General features: G+C 42.3%; 1 long non-coding RNA gene across 5 annotated transcripts; it reads right to left on the bottom strand.

The window, feature by feature from the left end:
- Window positions 1-372: 372 nt before the first annotated feature.
- LOC125545914 lies at window positions 373-2,600 on the bottom strand. 5 transcript variants are annotated; one of them, XR_007300354.1, is made up of 5 exons: window positions 2,054-2,600; window positions 1,259-1,942; window positions 1,084-1,181; window positions 840-954; window positions 373-761 (listed from the first exon to the last, which is right to left on the bottom strand). It is a non-coding gene; the product is annotated as an uncharacterized LOC125545914 (long non-coding RNA). The 5 variants fall into 5 exon arrangements; XR_007300351.1 differs by having other exon boundaries at window positions 1,084-1,172; XR_007300355.1 differs by having other exon boundaries at window positions 1,084-1,162.
- Between the last annotated feature and the right edge of the window lie 2,113 nt (window positions 2,601-4,713).

Genomic DNA, 4,713 nt, shown 5'->3' with positions numbered 1-4,713 from the left:
TTCTTAAATTGTTTCTCACATAAACTTACCAGGCGAATCACGTCCTTCGTTCATGTTTCGAACAGCTCCGTTTTAAACCGCCCCCAAATTGGAGGAACATAAGGTATTGCAAAATATGCAACTAAAAAGTACTCTGATGTCGTACAAATATTTAAGAAACTAATAATCCTGCAAGGAAGACCTTGTTGTTCTTCAGCCAACGGCAAAGCTGGCGACTTCACTGCTCATTGCTGAGCGAGTGAGTGTGCAGCCAACTTTAGGCATTCTGAAGTTTACAAAGTTACCATGGTAAAAAAGCAAGAGCACCAACCAACATTTATTCACGAAACAAAGAAATTAAATGATTCAGGACACATGTGAGTGCAACTGCTCTGAAAATGAGTGTCTTCACTATCTCAAGTAGGAAGCTAGCAAGTAGGTGAGATTCTACTCCTCTGCTCAATCCATGGAAAATTCAGTGCCCATCATTTATTCAATACAGTATAACAACACACCAACTTATTAGGGTGAGCATCACCACGCTGAATTAAACTGAACCAAAATCAAATTGAAGCCTTTTTCTACATGGCTATGGAGGGATTATCATATAGAGATACATAACATAAATCGCCCATCGAGCTGCTCAAGAGACGGCGGTGGCATACAGACCGTGGTGTTGAGCTGCTGCGTGCAGACTGTGGAGTTGAGTTGTTGTGTGTGCGCAAGGATTTGATCGGCTGGGCGACCACAACAACGTCAAGATGAAAAAAAATAACAGGCCCCTAACCAAGAAACATTGGTCATATGATGAAATCAGTTAGCAGCAATCAACCATGAAAAGAAAATGGGTCAAATGGTACCTGCGGTTGGATGAGAGGGGAAAAGCAAAATCCAAGCAACAGCAGGAGCTCGAGCGGAGACCAAACTTATATCTAATCCGACCAAACTGGATCACTATTTGTTCATCAGCGGCATCTACACATGGACAGGAAAAAAGATCAAGACTTTGATGCCTATGGGTTCTTAAAACTCTTAGGATCAATTGAATGGAGTATTAAATTAACTGAATTAATGGTTGTGCAGGATTAATCAATTAACACTCACCTGGATTGGATGGATGGATTACCAAAATCATTAATCTATGCCAAATAGAGAAATGTCCTTTATAAAAAGCCCGAAATTACTGAAAAAGTCTGTCAATGCTAGTAAACATGAAAGTTCAACAACGTTGGTGTATGCATTGGTAATGCAAGCATTCATTCATATTAGCTAGAGGTACCTTCCAATAGCCGGGCTACTCAAAAGCATACATCCCCTCTCGCCATGTACATGAGCATGCTTCCTCAAGGCAGCCACATCAACAAAGGTCTTGTCGCAGTTGTCATAGTTGCAGAATAAAAGGATCTATGTGGCCGTTTCGACCTTGTGGCGGCTGCATCTCTAGCTCCTTCCCCAGCTCTTCTTTTTGTTTTCCTTGAGGTTCCAGTACACATCCTATTTGAGCTCTTAAACAACTGAACCACAAAATTAGTTTTGTATGGTAGGAGTTGAATTAAGGTTTCATATACGAATTTAGAATTTGTACTCAGAAGTGTACATACAGTATCCCCGCAAAAAAATCCACATGTATAGTACATAGTTTGGAAAAAAGTTACTCAACAATATCTGTGAAGCAAAAGCTTAAAACCAAAATTTAGATTAATAATAAACTATGAAACATTCTCATTCACCACAGAACACTACATAGCTAAAACTGGTGTTCACTTCCTCGACCACGTACCTGGCGCACATCACCTCCCCTTCCTGCTCGAAAAAGCACATCATAGAAGATTAGGATGGTTTATTTTAAGACTACAGAAAATTTCTCTGTACCAGCCAAGTGCTTCTTAGAGGCCATCTTAGATTGGTTCACAGGACAGAAACAAAACCAAGGGTGCAATTGGTCCTTGCTGTCTTGAAGATCCTGCAACACAAAACAAATAGCAGTCACTTCTGCACTAATCCAGACCAAAACAAATCAAGAGAACTATTAATTTTTCTGAAAAAAGTTCAAGAGAACTATCCTAATCCTCACACATGAACATGGACGCACATCACACATCCAGCCGCGCACATCATGCCAGGCCAGAGGAGAGAGGGGGCAAGAGATGAATGCTCTTTGAGTGACCTGCCTTCTTCCTCTTCCTCTCCTTCTATTCCTTCTTCCTCTCCTCCTATTCCTTCTCTACAGAGAGTCGCCGCCCAACCTTTAAGGCAGCCGTCGCTTGAACCCCGCAGGTCACCGCCCATGGAGCCTCTCGTCGCCGCAGCCCCTGCGGAATCGCCAGATGCACCCGCCTCCGCTCCATTCCCGGTGCCGGCCCTCGCGAGCTCCTCCCCTCGTCCTCCTGCATCGACCCGAGCCGCCATGGACGGCCACTGCTTCCGTGTTGATTGCGGGCGAGCGAGCGCGTCCGACGCTTATGGCCCCGCCTCAGCGCCTCCCCTCCTGCTCCTCCTCTCGGCCGGGCAGTGTGCCGCCCGCGCCCTTTATGTGCTCGCCGCCGTCTTCCTGCTCCCGGTCCGATAGGAGTGCCGCCGCTCGATCTGCATCGTGAACCATTTTTTCTTTTAACTCATCGAGGACTGTGGGTTCATTATCAAGAAACAAAAGGACTTCTCTGCAAAAACTCCGCGACGGTGAATCCGGAGACTCAATCCGTGCTTTATTATTATTATTATTATTATTATTATTATTATTATTATTATTATTATTATTATTATTAGGGAGAGATTACTCCACATATCGACCGCTATCCAGCATGCATCTAGAGTATTAAGTTTATAAGAACAGAGTAGCGCTTTAAGCAAGATGACATGATGTAGAGGGATAAACTCAAGCAATATGATATAAACCTCATCTTTTATCCTTGATGGCAACAATACAATATGTGCCTTGCTGCCCCTACTGTCACTGGGAAAGGACACCGCAATATTGAACCCAAAGCTAAGCACTTCTCCCATTGCAAGAAAGATCAATCTAGTAGGCCAAAATAAACCGATAATTCGAAGAGACTTGCAAATATATCAAATCACGCATATAAGAATTCAGAGAAGAACCAAATATTATTCATAGATAAACTTGATCATAAATCCACAATTCATCGGATCTCGGCAAACATACCGTAAAAAAGTATTACATCGAATAGATCTTCAAGAACATAAAGGAGAACTTTGTATTGAGAACCAAAGAGAGAAAAGAAGCCATCTATCTAATAACTATGGACCCGAAGGCCTATGGTAAACTACTCACACATCATCGGAGAGGCTATGGTGTTGATGTAGAAGCCCTCCGTGATCGAATCCCCCTCCGGCAGATCGCCGGAAAAGGCCCCAGATGGGATGTCACGGGTACAGAAGGTTGCGGCGGTGGAAAAGTGGTTACGTGGCTCCCCCTGATGTTTTTAGGTTATAAGAGTATATATATAGGAGAAGGAAGTACGTCGGTGGAGCTACATGGGGCCCACGAGGGTGGGGGCGCGCCCTCCTATCTCGCGGCCGCCTCGCGGACTTCCAGACTTCCACTCCAAGTCTCCTGGTTTGCGTTTGTTCCAAGAAAGATCCTAGTGAAGGTTTCGTTCCGTTTGGATTTCGTTTGATATTTCTTTTCTACAAAACACTAAAATAGGCAAAAACAGAAACGGGCACTACCCCTCTGGTTAATAGGTTAGTCCCAAAAATAATATAAAAGAGCATATTAAAGCCCATTAAACATCCAAAACATATAATATAATAGCATGGAACAATCAAAAATTATAGATACGTTGGAGACGGATCAAGCATCCCCAAGCTTAATTCATGCTCATCCTCGAGTAGGTAAATGATAAAAACAAATGTTTTGATGTGGAATTCTACCTAACATAATTTTCAATGTAATTTTCTTTATTGTGGCATGAATGTTCAGATCCAAAAGATTCAAGACAAAAGTTTAATATTGACATAAAAATAATAATACTTCAAGCATACTAACCAAGCCATTATGTCTTCTTAAACTAACATAGCCAAAGAAAGTTCATCCCTAAAAACTCATATAGTTTGGCTATGCTTCATTTTCGTCACCCAAAATGCTCCCCTCATGCACAACCCCGATGACAAGACAAGCAATTGTTCCATACTTTAGCATTCTCAAACTTTTTTAACTTTCACGCAATATATGAGCGCGAGCCATGGACATAGCACTATAGGTGAAATAGAATGGTGGTTATGGAGAAGACAAAAAGGAGGAAGATAGTCTCACATCAACTAGGCGTATTAATGGGCTATGGAGATGCCCATCAATAAATATCAATGTAAGTGAGTAGGGATTGCCATGCAACGGATGCACTAGAGCTATAAGTGTACGAAAGCTCAACAAAAGTAACTAATTGGGTGTGCATCCAACTTGCTTGCTCACGAAGACCGAGGGCAATTTGTGGAAACCCATCATTGGAATATACAAGCCAAGTTCTATAATAAAAAATTCCCACTAGTATATGAAAGTGACAACATAAGAGACTATCTATCATGATTATGATGGTGCTACTTTGAAGCACAAGTGTGGAAAAAGGATAGTAACATTGCCCCTTCTCTCTTTTTCTCTCAGTTTTTTGTTTGAGCCTTCTTCTATTTTTATGGCCTCTTTTTTTCGTCCGGAGTCTCATCCTGACTTGTGGGGGAATCCTAGTCTCCATCATCCTTTCCTCACATGCGACAATG

This window comes from Triticum urartu, chromosome 1 (assembly GCF_003073215.2).
Source record: "Triticum urartu cultivar G1812 chromosome 1, Tu2.1, whole genome shotgun sequence".
Classification (NCBI taxonomy): Eukaryota; Viridiplantae; Streptophyta; class Magnoliopsida; order Poales; family Poaceae; genus Triticum; species Triticum urartu.
Note: the sequence above shows the minus strand (reverse complement) of the source record. Positions and strands in the feature narration are given on the sequence as shown.